The sequence below is a fragment of the Canis lupus genome, chromosome 3 (assembly GCF_011100685.1).
Source record: "Canis lupus familiaris isolate Mischka breed German Shepherd chromosome 3, alternate assembly UU_Cfam_GSD_1.0, whole genome shotgun sequence".
Classification (NCBI taxonomy): Eukaryota; Metazoa; Chordata; class Mammalia; order Carnivora; family Canidae; genus Canis; species Canis lupus.
Genome location: NC_049224.1, coordinates 42,091,119 through 42,115,493, shown reverse-complemented (window position 1 = coordinate 42,115,493; position 24,375 = coordinate 42,091,119). Strand labels below are relative to the sequence as shown.

The window sequence follows — 24,375 nt, the reverse complement described above, 5'->3', positions numbered from 1 at the left end:
TGCAATTATATGTATATTTTTATACTCTTACCTTTTTTTATGTAAAAGGTAACATTCTTTAAACACTGTTCTCCACCTTGCTTTTTTCACTTAACAACATATCCTAAAGGTTGCCTTATATATCTATACAGAGATCTCCCTCATTCCTCTTTATTACTGCATAGTATTTGAAAACCATTGAGTACCATACCTTATTCAACTAGTTCCCATTGATGGACTTTTGTGTTGTTTCTGGAATCTTTTTTTTTAATTTGTTTTTATTGAAGTTCAATTTGCCAACATATAGTATAACACCTAGTGCTCATCCCATCAAGTGCCCTCCTCAGTGCCCATCACCCAGTTACCCCAACCCCTTGCCCATCTCCCCTTCTGCAATCTTTTGTTCATTTCCCAGAGTTAGGCATCTCTCATGATTTGCCTCCCTCTATAGTTTTTCCCACTTAGTTCCCCTCCTTTCCCTTATAACCCCTTCCACTATTTCTTAAATTCCCTGTATGAGTGAAACCATATGATGATTGTCCTTCTATGATTGACTTATTTCTGGAGTCTTTTTAGATCTTGCTCTAAATCCAACAGGACAACCTGGGAGAATAGCACCATGCCTATAGATAGAGAGAGAGGGAGAAAATGGCAGTGGTGGAAAGCCAGGTGGGAAGTGGTTGCCAAAGAATATACATTGCCTACTTATTGGAATCTTCAGTGGAGGTTTCCAATGTAGGGAATCTTCAGGAAGCCCATGAAAGTGCCCATGAGAAAGTCAGCAACAAGTATCTTCTAGACCCAGAGGGATCAAAATATCCAGTCAAGTAAAGACTCGTACCCCCTTATTTCTCCTCCCTCCATCTTGTTTAGTCAATATAAGAGGGAAGATGGGAAGAGGTAGTAGAAGTGAACAAGGTCCCCTTCCTTTGTCTTCCAGGCCTTCCCTAGTGTAACCCTGTGATTGACCATACAAACTGGAATACTTAGTTGCTTTTATTATATTATAAGAATATTATATTATAACAATAGTTTCACTAAAACTATTTTAAAAAATAATTATTGCTTTAAAGAAATATTTTAAATCTTTGATTGGGCTTTCTCTAATAGACCATAATTATTTTAATGATAAAATACTCTCTCTACAGGTAACTGGCAACTTCAGAGCAAATTCTGTGTAGTATTCTATTTCTTCAGGATTCAAGATGTGTGAATATTTTAACCAAAATATTTTCACAGCTATTGTCATTTTGCATTCATCCAGAGAAACTTTCTTTGATAAATATTTGCACAAGACAAAAATAATCAAATAAATTATTTTTATTTATGATTGTTTTTAATGTTTCATCAACTTTAAGCACTGCAATTTTTAGGTCTTTTTGATTATACTCTACTCTGTTACCAAACATAACACCAAACTTCTGCTAGAAAGAAGGAGCCCCTCCCCAAATCATCCACACCATTTATATGGGTTTTTTAAAGATTTTATTTACTTATTCACGAGAGACACAGAGAGAGAGGCAGAGACATAGGCAGAGGGATAACCAGGCTCCCCACAGGGAGCCCAATGTGGGACTCCATCCCAGGACCCCGGGATCACACCCTGAGCCAAAGGCAGATGCTCAACCACTGAGCCACCCAGGTGCCCCCCATTTTTTTTTATATGCTTGGTTCCTCTTGCTTTTTAAAAATTGAAATAAAATTCACGATTTTAAAACGCACAATTCAGTAATATCTATTCCTCTTACAGTTTTGTGCAATCATCAACCCTATGTAGCCCTAAAATGTTCTTATTACCTCAAAAGGAGACATCATTCTCATCGAGCAGTCATTTCCCTCTTCCCTCAACCCCTGACAGCCATCGGTCTACTTCCCATCTCTATGGATTTTCTAGGTTCTGGAATTTCATATGAGTGGAATCATACAATATGTGAGCTTTGTTTCTGGCTTCTTTCACTGAGTATAATGTCTTCAGGGTTCATCCACCTTCTAGCATGTACCAGTATTTCTTCCTTTTCTTATGGCTAAATACTACTCCAATGCATTTCGTGTATGCATTCATCTGTTGATGGCCATTTGGGTTGTTTATACTGTTTGGCTATTGTGAAAGGTGCTGCTATGAATATTGCTCTACAAGTGTTTGTTTGAACACCTGTTTTCAATTCTTTTGTATTTATCGAAGGAGTAGAATTTCTGGGTCATCTGATAATTCTGTATTTAATTTTTCAAGGAACTGCTAAACTATTTTTCACAGTGGCTCTACCAGTTTAGTCACCAGCAATGGGCAAGGGTTCTGATTTCTCCACATCCTCCCTGACACTTGGTATTTTCCATTTATTTATTTATTACTATTATAGCCATCTTAGTGGGTGTGAAGTGGCATCTCATTGTGCCTCCCTTGCTTTTGTGGAGAAAAAAGAAGTAATATCTTCCCGCTTCAAACATTACTTTTGATCATTGTGGTTGACTAAAAAGCTTTCAAAAGCTGATTTTCTTTTCTTTTCTTTCTTTTTTTTCTCCATTCCTGGAATACTTGGTTGAATATTTCCAACTGATTTGTTGGAATCGTTCATTTGGAACAAAGTACAACCAAAATGCAACCAACATTTGGATGATTCATCTTTGGGAAAGTTTAATTTCATTACAGGATATTTTAGTTGATTATAAAATACTCCTTCAAAGGCCCTAACATGTCTCATGACTCATGACTATTGCAAAAATGAAACAAACTCTAAACACATACTGCCATGCTGAAGTGTTTTTGTACTCAGCATCATCTCAGTTGCAAAAGTTTTGTAGTTCATTTTGTAGTATATACAGATAGATAGGTAGATAAATATATATCCAACACTTTTATTTTGAAAATAAAATATTTCAGTCTGTTTAGAGGAGTTATAAATTACCTGTGCACCACAGTCAATTCCAAAACATTTCTGCTCCAAACTGATTTGGATTTCTGTTCAATTCCAAAACATTTCTGTTCAAACTGATGTTTTCACAATTCTATGCTCTACCAAAATTTGTAATTCTATTATCACTGTAAGGACAAATGATTTTATCTTCAATGTTGAACTTCTTGTTAAGATTTATAAAAGCAGGGGCACCTGGGTGGCTCAGTGGTTGAGCATCTGCCTTTTAAAAAAAATATTGTATTTATTTATTCATGAGACACACACACACACACACACACACAGAGGTACAGACACAGGCAGAGGGAGAAGCAGGCTCCATTCCATGCAGGGAGCCCCACATGAGATCCGGGATCTCCAGGACCACACCCTGGGCTGAAGGCGGCGCTAAACGGCTGAGCCACCTGGGCTGCCCGAGCAGCCTTTGACTCAGATTATACCAGGGTCCTGGGATCGAGTCCTACATGAGGTTCCCTGCAGGGAGCCTGCTTCTTCCTCTGCCTATGTCTCTGCCTCTCTTTCTGTGTCTTCCATGAATGAATGAATGAATGAATGAATAAATAAATAAATAAAATCTTTTTAAAAAGACTCATAAAAGCATCCATATAATGTCAGATCTTTCACTGTTGACAGAATGAACCTCCAAAGGCCAACTTCAATTCCATAAATTAGACAAAATATTATTACTAGAGTTAACTGGCATTCTGTTTGAAGCATCTGATGTCACTGGTGTAAATCAGGCATCACCTGTTTGCAAAACTTCTGCTGCTAAAGGGGCCAACACATTAACAGCTATGGTTTCACTTTTTACACATGCACAAGAAAATAAAGAATCAAAAATAAGCAAAATTAATTTACAACAAAGACATTTGATCTAAATGAAAAGTCGTGGTCATAGAAGATATGCTAAATTCTGCAGAATGTAAAGGATGCTAGTGCTTTGTCAGCAGATTGTTGTCTTTGGGTTTCATGTGGGCAATAATACTGCTACAGCTCCTCAGTGGATGACAAATGTCAACAAATATTTTGTGCAAGTTATATATTCATCATCTGATTTCTGAAGGAATGAAAATTCACTACTCAACATTTCATTAAACATGCACTAACACTGTTTTTGAGGTCATTGTTGCCAAAAAGGTTTATCACACATAATAAAGCATTACCAATTAATAATGGTACATTACCATAGCACAAACTTCCAGTTTATTCTCTGAATGCTCTCCAACAGGATCACAGCTTCTATTTTCTGCACATATTTCTTCTCTCACACCTAACCTATTATTTTCCACATTATGCTGACTGTCCAGGGAAACCTGGAAACTTTGTGACTTAGCACACACCGTGGTATAGCTGGCTGGTACACCAAGTGGCTGCTTGGTCCAACAGCATTGATTACTTCCTCATCAGTGTTTGATAATGAAAGGAGCCACCTGTCCCCAAATGCTTATGTGTGTGCACACTATTCTTTTAGCCACCACCCTGCATGCTGTCTCTGAAAAAAGGGAATTATTTAATGCTCAGTCTGGAAAGTGTTGGGAAAGAGTTTCACTCAACTTTCAGTTTCCCTATTGTGTCAAAGTGAGAACTCTATTCATTGTGCATGATTCATGCATGCTCCTAGTAGAGACCCCAGAAGAAAGGAAAAGCCCCAAATGGAGATCTATCAAAGTGATATCAGCTTCTTTAAATGCAACTATTGCTAACACTACTTTATTAAAAAATGAGAAATCTGGGACAGAGACTAAAAAAGACAGGATGCCGGGACAATATGCATGAACTGGGACTGTTTTAGACAACCTCTGATGTGTGGTCACTCTGTCCTTAGCTGTCTGAAGAGGAGAAGTCTCAGCTTTGAATGAGCATTAAAATAGTGACTCACATCCTGGCCTGGATCCTTATAAGTTGTAACTTAAAGTGCCTCTAGGTTTGTCTATTGTTAAAGGGCAGGCAGAAAGCTATGGGGCCAGACTCTGGGAAATTTGAAGGCATCCAGAAAGAAAAATGAGCAGGGCACCAATATCTAGCCACCTGTGATAGAATTCCAATGAACGACCAAGGAATCAAAAGGAACTTCCTTCTGGAGGGATTTCTGAAATTGAGCAGCACCCATATGACACAGGGGAGAGCATGGAATCAGGATTTTAAATAAAATCACTCATACATGTGCTCCCCTCCCCAACTTTTCCATTTTGTTTTATTTATTCTTTATTCATTTCAATTTACTTTATTTTTTATATTTTTTAAATTTAAATTCAATTTTCCAACATGTAGTATAACACCCTCAATTTATTTTAAATAAAATCACTCATACTTATGCTCCCCTCCTCCAATTTTTCATTTTGCTATGTAGGAGCACCACACTAATGTTTAATTTATTTCTACATTTTCAATTGTTTTACCCCTATTGTGTTCAAGCTTAAAGAAATGTCTATCTCCTGGGCATTTTGTAATGATGTAGGACTTAATTATTTTTAAATTCCAGTGTAGTTAACATACGGGATTATGTTAGTTTCAGGTGCACCATGCAGTGATTCAACAATTCTATACATTCCTCAGTACTCATCATGGTAAATGTATTCTTAATCTCTATCATCTATTTCACTCCCCCCTCCCACCCCCCACCCCCTCCACTGTGGTAACCATCAGTTTATTCTCTATAGTTAAGAGTCTGTTTTTTGGTTTGTCTTTCTTTGTTCATTTATTTTGTTTCTTAAATTCTACATATGAGTGAAATCATGATATTCATCCTTCTCTGACTGATTTCACTTAACATTATACCCTCTAGCTCCATCCATGTTGTTGAAAATGGCAGAATTTCATTCTTTTTTTATCAGTGAGCAATACTTCATTGTGTGTGTATATTATATACATATAATCATTGTGTGAAATATATAAATATACATTTATCCATTCTTTATCCATTTATCTATTGATGGATACTTGGGCTGCTTCCATAATTTGGCTATTGTAATTAATGCTGCTATAAACATAGAAATGCATATATCCTTTTGAATTAGTGTTTTTGTATTCTTTGGGTAAATATCTACTAGTGGAATTGCTGGATCATATGGTAATTATATTTTTAATTTTTTGAAGAATGGCCACACTGTTTTCCACAGTGGCTGCACCGGTTTACATTCCCACCAACAGTGCAGGAGAGTTCCTTTTCCCCACATTCTCACCAACGTTTACTGTTTCTTGTGTTTTGATTTTAGCCATTCTGACAAGTGTGAGGTGATATCTCATTGTGGTTTTGATTTGCATTTCCATGATGATGAGTGACATTCAGCTTCTTTTCATGCATCTGTTGGCCATCTGGATGTCTTCCTTGAGAAAGATCTGTTCATATCTTCCCATTTTTAATTGGATGGTTTGTATGTGGGGTGTTGAGTTGTAGAAGTTCTTTATATAGCTTGGATACTAACCCTTTATCAGATATGTCCGTTGCAAATATCTTCTTCTCTTCCACAGGTTGTCTTTCAATTTTGTTGGTTGTTTTCTTTTCTGTGCAGAGTTTTTTATTTTGATGTAATCCTAATAGTTTATTTTTGCTTTTGTTTCCCTTGCCTCAGGCGACATATCTAGTCAAATGTTGCTACAGCCAATGTCAAAGAAATTACTGTCCGTGCTTTGTTCTAGGATTTTATGGTTTCCAGTCTCACATTTAGGTCCTTAATCCATTAAATTTACTTGTATGTATGGTGTAAGAAAGTGGTTCAGCCTCTTTTTTTTTTTTTGCATGTAGCTGTCCAGTTTTCCCAATACCATTTGTCTTTTTCCCATTGCATATTCTTGTCTCCTTTGTTGGAGATTAATTGACCATATAATTATGAGCTAATTTCTGGGCTTTCTGTTCTGTTCTATTGATCTATGTGTCTGTTTTGTGTCAGTACCATACTGTTTTGATTACTACAGTTTTGTAGAATATTGTGAAATCTGGGATTGTGAGAACTCCAGTTTTGTTCTTCTTTTTCAATATTGCTTTGACTATTTGGGGTCATTTGTGGTTCCATTCAAATTTTAGGACTGTCTGTTCTAGTTCTGTGAAAAATACTGTTGGTATTTTGATAGGGATTGCATTAAATCTGTAGATTGCTTTAGGCAGTAGGGACATTTTAAAAATATTTTAAAATATTGTTCTTCCAACCCATGAGCAGGAGTATCTTTCCATTTGTTAATATTATCTTCAGTTTCTTTTTCATCAATGTTTTATAGTTTTCAGAGTATAAGTCTTTCACCTCCTTAGTTTAATTCCTAGGTATTTTATTCTTTTTGGTCCAATTGTACATGGGATTATTTTCTAAATTTCTCCTTCTGCTACTTCATTATTAGTATATAGAAATAAAACAGATTCTGTATATTGATTTTGTATCCTGTGACCTTACTAAATTCATTTATCTGTTCCAGCAGGGTTTGTGTGTGTGTGTGTGTGTGTGTGTATATGTGTGGTGTCTTTAGGGTTTTCTATATATACTATTATCTCATCTGCAAATAGTGAAAATTTTGCTTCTTGCTTAGCAATATGGATATCTTTTATCTTTCTTTGTTGTCTAATTGTTGTGACTGGGACTTCCAGTACTATTTCACATGAAAGCAGTGATAGTGGACATCCTTGTCTTGTTTTTGCCTTAGGGTGAGAGCTCTCGGCTTTTCACCATTGAACGTAATGTTATCTGTGGGTTTTTTTCATATATGACTGAGGTATGTTCCCTCTAAATTGCCTTTGTTGGGTAGCCCAGGTGGCTCAGCAGTTTAGCACGGCCTTCAGCCCAGGGTGTGATCATGGAGACCTGGGATCGAGTCCCACGTCGGGCTTCCTGCATGGAGCCTGTTTCTCCCTCTGCCTGTGTCTCTGCCTCTCTCTCTCTCTGTACTCTCATGAATAAATAAATAAAATCTTTAAAAAAAAACCTAGTATCTTTTTATATGTTTGTAGGATTTATCCATTACTTCTAGGTTGTCCAATTTCTTGGCGTATAATTTTTTATAATATATTTTATAATTCTTTGTATTTCTGTGGTGTCACTTATTTCTCCTTTTTCATTTCTGACTTTGTTTATTTGAGGCCTCTTTCTTTTTTGTTTGATGAGTCTGGTTTATCAATTTTGTTGAGCTTCTCAAAAAACCAGCTCCTGGTTTCACTAATCTGTTCTGTTTTTTGTTTTTGTTTCCATTTTGTTTATTTCTCCTCTAACTTTTATTATTCCTTCTTTTTGCTGATTATGGGTTGTTTTGTTGTTGTTTTTGCTCTTTTTCTAGCTCCATTAGGTGTAAGGTTAGTTTGCTTATTTGAGATTCCTCTTGCTTCTTGAGGTAGACTTGTATTACTATAAACTTCCCTCTTAGAAGAGCTTCAAAGATTTTGGACCATTGTATTTTCATTTTTATTTGTCTCCATGTATTTTTTATTTCCTCTTTGATTTCTTGGTTGACCCATTCATTGTTTAGTAGCATTTATAAATACATATAGCACAAATACATATTTAACCTCCATGTATTTGTGTTTTTTTCAGATTTTTTTTTTTTTATGGTTGATTTGTAGTTTCATAGTGTGGCGGTTGGAAAAGATGCATGGCATGACTTTGATCTTCTTTAATTTGTTGAGACTTGTTTTGTGGCCTAATCTGTGATCTATTCTGGAGAATATTCCATGTGCACTTGACAAGAATGCATATTCTACTGTTTTCAGATGGAATGTTCTGAATATATCCATTAGATTCATCTGGTCCAATGAGGTCATTCAAAGCCATTTTTTCCTTGTTGATTTTTTTTTGGATGATATATCTATTGATGTAAGTGGGGTATTAAAGTTCCTTACTATTATTGTATTACTGTGGATTACTTCATTTATGTTTGTAATTAGCTGTTTTATTTATTTGGGTATTCCCATGTTGGGTGCATAAGTATTTACAATTGCTATATCTTCTGGTTGGATTGTTCCCTTTATGATTATATATGTCCTTCTTTGTCTCTTTGTTACACTCTTGATTTTAAAGTCTATTTTTGTCCTATGTAAGTATTGCTACCCTGGCTTTCTTTTCACTTTCATTTGCATGATAAAGCTTTTCCCATTCCTTCTTTTTCAATCTGCATATGTCTTTAGGTCTGAAATGAGTCTCTTGTAGGCAGCATTTTTATCCATTTTATCCATTCTGTCACGGTATGTTTTTTGATTAGAGTGTTCAGTTGATTTACAGTCAAGGTGGGTGATTCTTTTATTTATTTTTAAAGATTTATTTATTTGAGAGAGAGCAAGGCAGAGAGGGACAGAAGGAGAGGGAGAGAGAAACTTAAGCAGACTCTGGTCAGCACAGAACACGATACGGGACTCGATCTCACAACTCTGAGATCATGACCTGAACCGAAACCAAGAGTCGGCTGATTAATGGACTGCACTACTACCTGGGTGTCCCACATTCAAAATGATTATTGATAGGTATATACTTGTTGCCATCTTGTTACTTGTTATATGATTGCTTTTGTAATTCTCTGTTCCTTTCTGCTCTTGCTTTCTTCTCTCCTGGTTTGTTGGCTTTCTTTCATGATATACTTGGATTCCTTTCTCTTAATTTTTGCATATCTATTATTGTTTTTTTATTTGTGTTTACCAATAGGTTTGTATATAACATCTTATGCATATAGCAGTCTATATTAAGTTGATAGTTGCTTAAGTTTAATCCTATTTTTTACTCCTTTCTTGCTTATGTTTCAGGTATATAGTGTCATAAATTACATCCTTTTCTTTTGTGAATCCCTTGACTGATATTTTAATTGCTATTGTGCTTCCTATTTTTCTTACTCTTACTTCTGGTCTTTCCTTTCCAGAGTCTCCTTTAATATTTCTTGTAGGGCTGGTTTAGTCATGAATTCCCTTATCTTTTGTTTGGGGAACTATTTCTCTTTTTGTCTATTCTGAGTGATAACCTTGCTGGAGAGTATTCTTGGCTGCAGTTCTCCCCCTCCCCCCTTTCAGTTCTTTGAATGTATCATGCTACTCTCTTCAGGCCTGCAAAGTTTCTGCTGAAAAATCAGCTGATAGCCTTCTGGGGTTTCCCTTGTATGAAACTGTTTTCTTTTCACTTGCTGCTTTTGTTTTTTTGATTTTTGATTTTTATTTTTAAAAGATTTTATTTATCCATTTGTGGGAGACGCACAGAGAGAGGCAGAGACATAGGCAGAGGGAGAGACAGAGTTCCTGTGGATTGATTCAGAACTCAATCCCAGGACCCCAGGATCACAACCTGAGCCAAAGGCAGATGTTCAACCACTGAGCCACCCAGGCATCCCAAGATTTTTTATTTTCAAGTCATGTTTACACCCAATGTGCAGCTCTAATTCACACCCCCAAGATCAAGAGTTGTATTCTCCACTGATTGAGCCAGCCAGGCACCTCTCTTGCTGCTTTTAAAATTCTCTCTTTATCACTGGTTTTTGCCCTTTTAATTATTACATGTCTTGGTGTGGACCTCCTTGGGTTGATTTTATTGGGGGCTCTCTGTGCCTCCTGGATCTAGATTTCTGTTTCCTTTCCCAGATTTGGGAAGTTTTCAGCTATCATTTCTTCAAATAAATTTTCTGCCCCCCTTTTACTCTCTTTTCCTTCTGGAATCCCTATAATGCAAATGTTATTATGATTGGTGGAGTCATTGAGTTTCCTAAGTCTATGTTTATTTTTTTTATTATTATTTATTTATGATAGTCACAGAGAGAGAGAGAGAGGGCCAGAGACACAGGCAGAGGGAGAAGCAGGCTCCATGCACCGGGAGCCCGACGTGGGATTCGATCCCGGGTCTCCAGGATCACGCCCTGGGCCAAAGGCAGGCGCCAAACCGCTGCGCCATCCAGGGATCCCTATGTTTATTTTTTAATTATAATTTTTTCCCTCTCCTGGTCAGTTTGATTGCTTTCCGTTACTATGTCCTTTGGGTCCCTGATCCATTCTTCTGCTTCTTCTAGTCTACTCTTCATTCCCTCTAGCGTATTTTTTTTTAATTTTATTTATTCATGAGAGACACACACAGAGAGAGAAGCACAGACACAGAAAGAGGGAGAAGCAGGCTCCATGCAGGGAGCCCGACATGGGACTCGATCCCGGGTCTCCAGGATCACACCCTGGGCTGAAAGCAGCGCTAAACCACTGAGCCACCCAGGCTGCCCTCCCTCTAGTGTATTTTTAATTTTAGTTATTGAGTTCTTCATCTCTGTTTTTTTTTTTTTAATGTTTCTTCTTTGTTAAGGATCTCACTGAGGTCCTCCACTTTTTTCTCAAGTCCAGTGTGTATCTTTATGATTGTTACTTTATATTCTCTATCAGGCATATTACTTATCTCTGTTTCATTTGGTGATTTTGTTCTGTTCTTTCATTTGGGATATATTCCTCTGTCTTATTTTCTCTACTCTTTTTTTCTATGTAGGAAAGTTGGCTATATTTCCTGCTGTCAAAGTGGTGGTCATATGGAGAAGAGGTCTTATAGTGCTCTGCAGTGCAGTGTCCCCTGTTCACTGGAACCTAGCACTTCAGGAGTGTCTCCTATGTGTGTTGTGTTTGCCCTGCTGTTGTGGCTGAGCTGCTTTTGCTTTCAGTCCAGTCATCTACAATGGCTCTCTTTCCCTGTTGTAGGCAGAGTTTGGTCCCCGTGTCTTTCACGGGCTAGCGTGGGGCCATTTTGGGCTTGAGTTGAGTCAGACCAGATATTTTCCAGAGATGCAGTAGCACTGAACTGCAGGGCACTTTCCCTGTTTTGTCTCCTAAGAAGCTTTTTCTGGTGGGCAGGGCACGCAGTCAGACCAGATGTCTGTCTCCAGTCCACCACTGGGGTCAAAGCCTGACAGTTCTGTGTGGTTATCTTCTTCTCTCCACAGGGTAGAAGCCACTTTGGAATGGTCCTGGCCCCTGTTAGGACTGTGTGCACACTGCCAGGCTTGTGGCACTGCTTTGGATGGGCTCCAATCAAGGACATACAGGAGGAAGCAGGTCTGCAGGAGAACATGGGGGCAGGGTGCCTGGTGTTAGCAATATTTGTGCAGGTCTACTATGGGAGGGAACCTGTAGCAGAGGCCTGGCTGGAGGGGCTGCATCTGTAAGGGATTACGAGGTGGGATATGCCGTTAGCAAGTTAGGTAGTGAATGCTGGTGCCATGCTTGTTCCTGCAGGTGTCTGTGTGTCCAGGCTGGGCTGTGGGGAAGGGAAATGGCACCTGCCAGCTCCTTTGTTCTTGGAGAATTCTGCCAAAGATTCCTTGCCCTTCCAGGATATGTTCTGAGATTAGTGAATAGATCTCTCTCCTATATGTCCTGGGTGTTTTTCAAACTCCTGTTCCTGAGCTGTATCTCTGTGTGGCTGTTCCTTGTGGTGTCTCTTTAAGGATGGGGGCTCAGTTCTCTCTCGCTGTCCTGGCTCTCCCAGAGCTAAACACATTAATTTTTAAAGTTCCAGGTATTAAGCCCTGCTGATTGTAAGAACTGTTGAAATTTGGCCCCTCTGGTTTTCAGAGCCATATGTTATGGGTTTCCTGGTGTGAGGGTCTGTTTCTCTCCCCTCTTTGCACCCAAGGCATCTCTCCATCCCATAGACAGTCCCGTGTGTCCGTTTAACTCCCAACCAGGCCTCCACACTTCCTACCCTCTTCAGTGTGGCCTCTTCTCTACATTCAGCTGGGGAGTGTTTGTCCTTCCAGTTTTTGGGTCATTTTCTGAGTTATTTATACTGACGTGGGTGTTATCCAGTTGTATCTGCGGGATGAGGGGAGCTTAGGATCTTACTAACTCCACTGTCTTCCCAGGAAGTCTGGGAATAATTTGTTAATGAGCCTCCTTTTTTAACATCATACAAGAAGCTTGTCATGGAGTGACCATGTTATTGAAAGTGGGACCTTTAAAACCTTAGAAGGCTATATATTTATTCCAGCCATGATGATAAAAATACAAATAATAATAGTGGATATGTATTAAGAACCTAAAAGATGCCAACCTGTGTGCTGGGTACCTTCTCTGGGTTATTTCATTTAATCCTCACAACAAATGTGTTAGTATCACGTATCAGGTGTTAGTATCACGTTATAGATAAGGAGACTGAGGCCCAGGAAGGACGTTAAAAGTAAAATTTTCAAACACATAGATAGGATGTGTTAAATTCTTCTTGGCGTCTAAGGCACTCAGCTGAGTTTCAGAGCCTAATCTTTTGGGTGGTAAAACATGAGTGGGTTGCAGTGCCCCATCCTGCCTCCCAACCAGGGTGGGTGAGAAAACACAGAGATACAAAACAGTGGGAAACACAAGGCAGATTGGGGTAAAATCAATCACAAAGAGGTCAAAACATCTGGCATAGGTATAGAAACATTAGAAATCAGCACATGGCTACTTGGAAATATGTGCGATGACTGCCCATCCCCTTCGTGGAATATTCTGGCAAGAACCCGCGTTTGTGTTTCGTCTCAGAGGTGGCTGCCTGTCTGCGGTTACACCACGGCTCATTGACCTGGGCTCTGAGTAGTCCTTTTTGATTCCAGGATGAAAAGGGCTATTTGAATGGAACTTTCATTCACTTCTGGGTCTGCCTGCCCATCAAGTCTGAGGGCAGGTCTGCAAAGGGTTCCTCTGTGCCAAGGTGAGCCACTGCCAGCCTAGAGCCCTGCAGGTAGGACACCTTCCTTCTCCACTGATTTCTCACTTCCTCTTTTTGCAAGTCTCTGTTTAGATTGTGATTTCCTACCCTCTCAGCTAACATTGTTTAGAAATACCACTACTTCTACCAATTCATCGTACTTTTCATCCTTGAAAAAAAAAGTGGTTAACACGGCGTGTCTAAATATTTCAATGTTTATTTGCTTTTTTTAGCTTCATGGCTACTAAAAAGTCTGTTGGTTCTCTTTTAAGAATATAAATTTAATCACTTGTTTCCAGGGGATCAGCATTTCTCTGGGGACAGGGACAGAATAATATATACTGTGCCAAATCATCTTACCATAATGATAGCACATTTAAAACCATGCAATGTATCAAGTATCAAATAAATACCAGACCAAAAGACAGTCGGTTACAGGTAAAATTTGATTGCTTTTAAGCCAGTTACATAAAAATTAATTATATTGATTTACTTCTACACTGTAAGTTAATTGAACCCTTTAACAGAAATACCTTTTGAGTGAACAGGAAAGTTTTAAGGAAATGTATTCCCTAACCTAAGTAAAGGGTGTTATGTGATACAGTACACGAAGGAAACCCTCTGAGCAAGACATCAGGATGTTTTATTTGAATTAAAATAGGCAATTAGGAAATAGCAAGTAGGAAATGTCAGAACCAGCTGTCCCAGCAATCGCTTCTTGTTCCTGAAAAGGCAGAGGCCCCCAGTCCAGGTACCCCAGTGGACGTGTGCATGGCGGCGCATGCGAGGGTTGGGGACTGTGCCAGAGGCAGATCTCCTGACACTGCATCTCAGACAGAGCTCCCCCTGCCATGCCCGGGGCTTGCTCCTGGCCAAGGAGCTGGGGTGGCTCAATGTTAATCTGTCGGGTAGGAGCCATACGGAGAGCTGGTAACGGATGGGTCCTGAGTACTTACCCTGCACCTTTTACAATTATGTCCATTTTACAAGCACAGGTTCACCCTGTGCTCATGCACTCCTGTAAGGAGCACATTCCCCGTGCTCACCGAAGACGGGAGAACTGCGCTGAGAGGCATTCAGTGATCTGCCAAAGTCACACAGATGGGAAACAGCTGAACTGGACTGTCCTCATTTGGTGTGATTCTGTGCTACGTATCCTGCTTCTGGGCTCTGGGGTTCAGTAACAATAACAACTCATTGAACCCACAGCCCAACCCTGCAGGGTACATAGTCTCATCAGTCCCATTGAACAGGTAAGGTTGTCAAGGCATAGGAAACAGGGAATGGAGCCAGTCTTGCACAAGATTGACCAAGCTGCTAAATCTGAGATGGGATCATCATTTCTCTGGCCGCCCAAACCATGCTCTTCCTCAACCACTACATGACACTGCCTCCTGGTGACTAGCTTCCTTTCTTTTACACCCTTCTCTGCCAGCTTTGGGAGAGCAGGGCACTGCGTGTTGGCACGGAATGGACGTGTATTTACATACTGGGCACTTCACCATGGGCATCGGGGTGGCTCCCCCCAGCGGCTCTTCAGCTGCATATGCTGGCCAAGAGCTGGGGCAAGGACCCAGGGATGTGGGTGGAACAGCAAGAGCATCTCTCCATGCTACAGGACACAGGAGGAGGGGTGAATAGTACCTGAGTTAGGATGGCATGGGTTGAGTCCACGCATGGCAAATGGTGGACCCAACCATAACGAGTGAAGAAACCAAAAGAGGAAAACAATATTCTACATACTCATTTGGAGATCCAAATATCTTTCTGTTTTACAAAACATATTTGTTAAATGTGTTGGGAACTTTGGGTTGCAACAGAGACCCAACTCAAAATAGGTTAAACATCGAAAGGGAATTTCACTCAACTAAAAAGATGGCTACATCCAGGGCACAAATGCTGACTTTGGATCCTTCTGCCTCCCTGTCCCCATTCTCCTTTCCTGTGCCGTGGCTCCTTGTCTCCTACTCCAGATGGGCTCCCTGCTAAGGCCAGGTAAGATGGCCCAGATGGCCTGGCTTAGCCATTCCATTAGAAACCCAATCTTTTTTCAATTTAATGAGTAGCCATTCCCCGAAGGACCTCTCTTTGCCCCTGTTTGAGTCCTGTAGTCCTCCCAATCACTGTGTCCAGAGGAAGTGATCCTATGTTTGGCCAAGACTGGGTCATGTGTCTACTCCTGACCAATCTGTGTGTCTACGCCCATCTCATGGAAGGGAAATGAGAGGACCATGATAGGGCAGCAGAACCATATTGATGAGGGAGGGCTCTTCCCCAAAGAAACGGCTGTTGGGCAGACACAAACAACATGACCGCAACACTTAGATCTCCCAATTTCAAAAAGTTATGAGGGAAATTATGTCTGGTGCAGCTACCCCTGCCTCGGGGAAAGTCAAGTCAGTGCAAAAAAAAAAGTTACTAGAAAATTCAGAGATAGTTTGCACCTATGCTCAAGGAGCTCATATGAAAATCTGTCTGAGCCTTAGACTCTAAGGTAAAGACCTTTCAAGAGTGTTCAGAATTTTAAAATAAATCCTAAAAGGTAAAGAATAAAAACTTTTGCTGGTCTTCTGCAGATGAAGTACAAACTAGATGGAAAAATCAGAGGTCTTACTCCCTGGCTCTGGGGTGGCATGATGGCATGGATTGGTGCTGGAGGTTCTCTGGGGTCTGTCCACCCTGCAGGCTCCCCCCTCCATACTCCCCTTCCAGGCCTGGGCCCCACAGCAGGGCACGGGGTCACAGCCAGGCTCACCTGGGCCTCTGGGGCCCAGTTAAGGACTTCTGCTTCCAGGGCTTTCCTCTGCCGCTCACAAGCACTAAATTCACATCTTTTTATCCCCATTTTCCAAAAAAGGCAGCAGACTCTCCTCCCCCACAAAGCAAATAGAAACCAGCACATTCTAGGAAGGCCCTCCCTAACCGATGTTTGTGCTCATGCCATTACTGAATATTCCCGCTTCCAACGGCTGCCCACCTCTCCTTAATGACTGCTCTATTTCAGCAGCCGGCCCTCCATAAATCCTTCCAGGCGTTCTACTCCAAACAGGCCTCTTCTCACGCTGGGGCCAGCCTCCTTGCCAGCCGTGTAAACACCCTCCAGCTCCCCGGGGAGGCTCTGACGTGCCCGGCCTGGCCTGGGCATTGATGATCCTTGCAGCCAGCGACAGGGGGGCTGCCTCCTGCCCAGGGCTGAGAGAGGAGCAGATCAGCACCGTCCAAATGGGAAGAGTGCCCCGGGCGGGGTTGTAATGAGGCATTTATGGTGCAGAGACGGGCCCCAGGCAAAACTGGGCAAAAGGTGTGGCCTGAGACATTTCTGAGGCATTAATGTATGTTTCCTTCTCTGTGTTTTTCTCTCCCCTCCACCCCATTTCCAAGCAAGCAGTCAGGGCTTTTGGAAGTCTTACCTCAGGGATTTTTGCTCCATTAAAAGTGCAAAGCGTGTGTGTCTGTCTGGGGGGAGGGGATCCTGTCTTGAAACACTCCTGGATGGAATTTGCTGGAGGTCCCAAAGCAAGAGGGGGGGCACATAGGAGATTGTGAAGACAAGGAAAGATTCTTGGGGGTCTTGGGGCAACTGGGTCTCCTCTCCTAAGGTTACTAGACTGGACAATGCTACCGAACTGAAAGATACCCTGTAGGGAACTGGTCTCTTGAGCCAGGCCACCATGTTAGCATGAGGGGCAGGAGTATGCCCTCCTGCCATGTCCCTGGGGCCCTGTGGGCCTCTCCAGTTTTTGTGAGGTGACAGGAGGGAGTTCCAATTCTGAGTCAGTTGAGGGGTCCCCTCGATTCCACCAGCTGGGGGTTCAGAATTGTCTGTAAGTTTATTTAAAGATGTAATATGCAGAATTGGGGCCCCTACAAAGATGTCCCCATCGCAATCCTCAGAACCGGTGGATATGCTATCTTGACAAAAGAGAATGAAGGACGCAGGTGGAAATAAGATAGCTGATCAGCTGACCAGGAAATAGCGAGACTATCCTGGAATCTGCCGGTGGTGGGCTCAATGTAATCACAGGTGCCCTTAAAAGTGGAAGAGGCAGTCAAAAGAAGAGAATCATAAGGAGATCTGAAGATCTTATGTCTCTAAAGAAGGAAGAGGGCCATGAGCCAAGGAATCCAGGTGGCCTCTAGAAGCCAGAGAGGGTGAAGATAGGAATCCAGCCCTAGTGTCTCCAGAAGAAACATAGCTCTTCCAACACCTTGATCTTTGCCCAGGGAGACCCAGGTTGCATTTCTAAACTATAAAATTGTCAGATAATGAATCTGTTATTTTAAGCCACCAGGTTCGTAGTGACTTGTTACTACAGCTATAGAAAACACATACAAAAGACAGTAAATAGAACCAGTATTTCTTACATACTGTTTTTTTGACTTGGTCCCCTTCCTCTTGGCAGCTTCTCCCCTGCTTTGCAATGATTCCTCAGGTTGTTTAGGTCTCTCTCAGGGGCCGCACCAAAATTCAGTCCCACGGGTATCAATTTCACAGACATTCCCTGTATGCTATGTGCAGAATGCCAGGACCATGCACTGGAAATGGAAGCAAGGACATGACCACTGCCCTCAGGAACAGTGAGTTAGAGGAGAGCTAGACACACATGTGACTGATCCAGGCACGAGGCAGGCTGTGGCAAGCATAGTTCTAGAAGTATGAACCAAGTGCTATGCGTGTAGAGGAAGGAATGAGATAAGTATCAGCTGGGAGAATCTGAATTACTCATTTCGTTTGAGGAAAAAAGCCAAAGGTAGGATTGAAGTCAACCAGGGATGAGAGCTACCTGGCATCTGTACCTTAGTTATCTATACCTTGCCCATGGCAGATATCACTAATCAATCACCAATTCCTTTTTTTTTTTTCTACAGAGCTCTGACTTTGCCTCAGAATCTTCTCTCAGCTTTGTGCTCCTGGCAGGAAACAGCAATTGAATGGATTTGGCACTGGTGGCAAAATCTATTTGCTACATCTGTAGTTAAGGTATTTATCACCAAGATGGTGTCAGGCAAGTGATGTAGAAAAGAAATGTTCAAACTTCAATTGCTCCTACCCTCTTTATTGCTGCCTGAAGTTGCCCTATTTGAGCTATCTGTACTCTTTTGTACGTCCTTAGCCATCCAGGATTTTCTGGTTATCTAGGGTTTCTACCCCTAAAACATCTCTGGCCTATATTGTAATCCCTCAGGGCAAGACCATACAGAATGTTCCTTCTGGGCCAATAATGAAAGAATTCGATGACCTCTCTCTGGACTTCATGCTCCAAATTGAGGGCAGCAAGGATTGGTGTGAAGTATAAGAAAGAAGGTTCAGAAACTAAATTTTCAAAAGATGAGTTTCTGAAAGTGAAACTGTCTTTTCCAAGCACATTTGTCCTGGGGCGATGGCAAAGTCAGCTTGGGTAGCCACAGGAGGGAATACAAGCCAGCATCCTAAAAATTCCACAAAGGTGGAATGGATGGTAGGCAAAGTAGCCTATGAATGCTGGCATGATCTTCCCTGGACTACCTATCTTTAACATTTTATTATTTTTATTTTTTAAAAGATTTTATTTATTTATTCATAAGAGACACACACACAGAGAGAGAGAGAGGCAGAGACATAGGCAGAAGCAGGTTCCATGCAGGGAACCCGACGTGGGACTCAATCCTGGATCCCGGGATCACGCCCTGGGCCAAAGGCAGACACTCAACTGCTGAGCCACCCAGGTGTCCCCTATCTATAACATTTTTTTTATTTTTTTTAAATTTATTTATGATAGTCACACAGAAAGAGAGAGAGAGGCAGAGACACAGGCAGAGGGAGAAGCAGGCTCCATGCACCGGGAGCCCGACGTGGGATTTGATCCCGGGTCTCCAGGATCGCGCCCTGGGCCAAAGGCAGGCGCTAAACCGCTGCGCCACCCAGGGATCCCCCCTATCTATAACATTTTAATTGTAAGTTAATGCATTCTCACTTTTTAAAAATCCAGTCCTCCTTGAAAAATTCGATCCACAACACAAATGTTTGTGGTTAAGTACTTTTTTGTCTGCTGTAAATATAAATGGAGTCATGATCATGCTGAACACACCGTTATGCAATGTCCTCATCCTCACTTGCTAATCAGTCCATGATGGCACATTTGGGAGCTGGGGCCAGGCTGGGTTCTGGAGCCAGGTCTCCTGGGATGAAATCCCTGCTGGCACTTCCCCCATGAGTGACTCTGGATAAGCTCCTTCACTTCTGTATGCTCCCCTATAAATGGAGTATTTCCTCCAGAAATACTACTAAAAATACTACATTTTCTTTTACAAAATTCTTATTTTGGGCCAATATAGTATATCATGTTTGTTCATATAACATTTTAAAACATCTATGTTATCCAGTCCATGTTACTGTCTCAATTTAGCCCAGATTCGAAAGAGATGCCAGTCACTGTGGTTCCATGGCCCCTCTTGATGGTCACATACTTTCTTAGTTCTCCTTCCTGGGTCTAGACTACTGACTCCCACAGCTACCATCTCCAGTGCCAAGGAAAACCACCTTATTGGTAAACTCGGCAGCTTCTGTAATTTCCCGAGACCGTAGCTCTCCTAAACATCACTAACCACCCTCCCCACCCCCCGGACAGAGCTGGTCAGATCCTCAATCAGGCATGGCCCATCCACAATAACCTCTATTATGTCGCTGATCACCCATATCATGACCTTTTCTTACATGTCCACCTCCTCTACTACACATGTTCAAAACAGAACTCTTGATTCCCCACATTCTCCACACCTGCCCCTCCTGCCCTCCTTCCCACCCCAGTAAACAGCGCCCCGCCCCCGTCCTTTCAGTTGTTCAAGTCAAGAACTTTGGCATCATGTTTGCTTCCCCTCTTTTCCTTACCCCCCACCCCATCCATCATCGTATCCCAGGGCTTTAACTCCAAAACATGTCCCGCCCCCTGCCCTTGCTGCCACCTGACCTCATCCCCATCCAGTTCAGAGCCGTGGTCATCTCCCACTGTATCAGGCAATACCTTCCCAACCTGTCTGTCTCCTCCTTTGCCCTGGCCCAGTCCAGACACTGCTCAGCAGCCAAAGGGATTTCCCTACAGAGCAAAGGGCGTCATGCTACTTGACAGCTTCAAAGCCTTCCGGTGACTTTCCATGGCTCTTACAATAGAGTCCAAATGCTTTGCCATAGGCTACTGCGGCATTCATCTGGATCCTGCCCTGCCACCACTGCATCACATACCGCTCTTCTCCTGGACCATGCAGACCCCTGGCCTCCTAGTGGTGCCTTGAGTGTGCCAATCTGTATCTGCTCTTCGGTGCTCTCCCCAGGACTGTCCTCCTCTTTTTTTTTTTTTTAATATTTTATTTATTTATTCATGAGAGACAGACAGAGAGAGAGGCAGAGACACAGGCAGAGGGAGAAGCAGGCTCCTTGCAGGGAGCCCGATGTGAGACTCGATCCTGGGGACTCCAGGATCACACCCTGGGCCGAAGGCGGGCTCTAAACTGCTGAGCCACCCAGGGATCCCCGGACTGTCCTCCTCTTGATCGCAGCTGCTCTTGTCTCTTCATCTGAGGCTCAGCAGAAAATCCTCCTCCAAAAATCCTCCCTGATGACCATTCTAAGAAGACTCTTCCCAAGTCACTCACCAGCACATCACCCTGTTTTATTTACCTCTCTTACTACTTTGAAATTATCCTGTTGCTGGTCCTTTTCTTGCCTTACCAGAATGTTAGCCCTAGAAAGAAAAGACCTATATTGTCTTGTTCATTGCTGAACACCCTGTGCCAGCAGGGCCTGGCACATAGTGGTGCTCAAAAAATATTTGTGGGATGAAGGAATATACAGTAATCCCTTTTGACCATCCTCCCACCCCTCCACCCCCCGCCAGAGAGGTTGTGTATTGATTTCAATGAGCTGCAATACCAGTGTTCTTTGCTAGAAGGAAAGTTGAATTTGAAGACTATTTGATATGATGGGTTTTTAAAGCTTGTGGTTTCTATCTATGCAAGTGACAGAAAGATTGGGGGAGGTCTGAACAGTGGAAAAGCCTTTTTGAGAGATGGAAATGTGTTGGAGCCACAGTCCCATCCAAAACCCACTTTGAATCCTTAATGCTTTGAGACAATTAAGAGAGCAAAAAGTGCCTACATAATTCTCATTTTTAAAACAGCAGTCTTAGGATTCCTAGCTTTGATGGTGTTCTCAACTAATTAAGAAATCTTGACGTGACTCAAGATAGATATAATGGAAATGGAGTCTCTGAGACTTTAGATATCTATAATAAGCTTCAAATCAAGTACTAGGAAAAGGTTTTCCTGATCGAACAGCCATCCTGAAGAAACCAAGATGTTCAAATTGATGTGTCCTTGGACCATTCGATGGGGTTGCATTGCCTCTAAAAAGCATCATCTGTCTGCCTTTACATTTGGAATTATTCAAAGCCAAAAAAAAAAATATGTTTATTGTATCAAGGGAGGCTGGGGCACCTGTTGGGTTTGTAAATTGCTCATCTGCACTTGAAAAACTTCATCCAAGGAGTGGCAATTGGGGTGAGTATGTCAATACTGTTGAGACTCTCTCAGTGAGAAAACCAGGGATGGTCTTGAAAAGTGATACGTTATATAACATAAAGTGTGCTTTTGAGTACCATCTCATCTGGTATTTGGAACATAGTGGCTCATGGCGGGGGAGGGTTGGATGTGCAAAGGGAGCACAGTCCTTGAGGGGGTGTGGGACTAGTGTGCTGTCTGAAACAAAGCCCCCTAGATGATTTGTGTATACTTACCTGGGGAATCGTGACCCCCACCCCCACACCACCCCTTGAAATCACTCCACTCATCGTTTTATTGAACTTACCCTTGAAAAAGTGGAGCTGACCAAAAGCAAATCAGTGGATTCCTTGGAGCTAGGGGTGGGAGAGAACTATATAGCTGGACACAGGGGGAACTTGCTGGTACGCTGGGAGTCTTCCAAAACTGAATAATAGTTGCACAATTGTATAAATGCACTAAAACTCATCCAGCTGTACACTTGAAATGGGCGAATTTTCTGGCATATAAATTAAATCTCAACAAAGCTGCTAGAAAACAGATCAACCGGAATGGAATATGAAGATAAAACATTTGGGACAGAGCATCCAAACCATGCTCACCTTTTCCATCCAACTTCTCCAGCATTCCCTGTGACATCACTGAATGGTGTTGTATCTGCCCAGATTGGTGGGTGTCTGCCACCTTTGGCCACATCTCCTTTCTCCCTTCTCACCCACAACTGACCTGTTCTACCTTTCTAATATCTTAAATCTGCTTGCGTCTCCCATCCCTAATGCCACTGCCTAGTTCAGGCTGTCATAGTTTCTCTTGGAAGGCTGTCACCTTTTTTTTTTTTTAAGATTTTATTTATTTATTCATGAGAGACACAGAGAGGCAGAGACACAGGCAGAGGGAGGAGCAGGTTGCAGGGAGCCCAATGTGGGATTCGATCCCAGGACCCCAGGATCATGACCTGAGCCGAAGGCAGATGCTCAACCACTGAGCTATAAAGGTGCCCCAAAGGCTGTCACCTCTTAATGATGCCCTTGCAGTGCATCTCCTCCTCTACCTCAAGGATGAATTCCTTCAACAGCTCCCATGGCCCTCAGGGTAACACTCTAGCTTCTTAGCAGGGCATAGCTTAGAAGACCTCCTACAACCTACCATTTGTTTATTTCTCCAGCCTTATCTCTTGGCAAACCAAACCCTAAGCCAAATTGACCTACTTATCTTTATCTATTCCCTGAAACAAGATAAGTGTTCTTTCCCTCCTTCGCTCACTCAGCCTTCTCTCCACCCACAATTACCACTCTGGCAGAGACAGCTGGTTGCTTCCCAATGCCTCCCCTTCTTCCTTCCTAACAACCCTGACTTCACTTGAGCATATTGCCATAGAATTAAAGCCCTTATTCCCTGGTCTCTCTTGCAGCTCTGTGGAACAATTTGATTCTCTGCTGCTGCCTGGAATGAAGATGTCATGGCTGGAGCTCCAGCAGCCATCCTGGACCAAGAGATCATGCACGGCAGCAACAAGATAGAAGGACCTTGGGTTGAGGACATTCTGGAACCTCCATATCACCTCTGGCCTTTGTTTATGTATGAGAGATGAATTTCTACCTGTTTCAAATACTATTTTTTAAGTCTTTGTTATTTGTGGACAAACAAGACTATAATCTATATAAAAGATGCTTTCAAGCACCATCTTAGTATATGTGCTGCCAAAGTGAGCACTCAAGCACCATCTTAATTGACTCACTTTTCTGTCCCTCAGCCTCTTTTTTCCTGTAACACTCAGAAGAGATGCCACCTACTCAGAAGAGAAGCCATCCTGGCTTCCCAGATGCAGGTCAGATGCCCTTCCTCAGGCTTCAGAGCCCCTGGCATTGCTTCCCACCGTGGCACTGTTATGGATCAAATCTGTTGATATTTTGCCACCATTACCAGATTCCCTGAAGGAGCACAGGGCCTGACCATGGGTTCTCAGTAAGCTTGCTACATTTAAAAAAGAAAAAAAGGTGAGCCTGGGTGGCTCAGTCGGTTAAGCATCTGCTTTTGGCTCAGGTCATGATCCCAAGGTCCTGGGATGGAGCCCTGCATTGGGCTCCTTGCTCAGCGGGGGGCCTGCTTCTCCTTCTCCCTCTGCCTGCCACTCCCCTGCTTGTGCTCTCTGTCAAACAAATAAATAAAATCTTTTTAAAAAATAAAAATAAATTTTAAAAAAATGTTTTTTTTAACATCTAAGTGACTAACCCAAGGGGAATAACCATGCTGCAAATTTGAAAGGGAGCCAAGTGAGTGATGATTTCACCTTTATATCATCTGTCTCTCTTGATGCATCTGTAAATGACAGGTCTGGATACATCACATAT

The 24,375-nt window shown here is 42.0% G+C and overlaps 1 long non-coding RNA gene across 5 annotated transcripts in view; it reads left to right on the top strand.

The window, feature by feature from the left end:
* Positions 1-24,075, top strand: part of LOC119870777 — an 85,931-nt gene extending 61,856 nt beyond the window's left edge. For 2 of the 5 annotated variants that reach the window (XR_005356345.1, XR_005356343.1), the window contains 2 exons: positions 18,362-18,473; positions 23,436-24,075. This is a non-coding gene — a long non-coding RNA (uncharacterized LOC119870777). Of the gene's footprint in view, positions 1-11,750; positions 11,863-13,397; positions 13,526-18,361; positions 18,474-23,435 lie in introns of all 5 variants that reach the window. The other 3 variants (XR_005356344.1, XR_005356341.1, XR_005356342.1) reach the window with 3 other exon arrangements.
* The last annotated feature ends 300 nt before the right edge of the window (positions 24,076-24,375 follow it).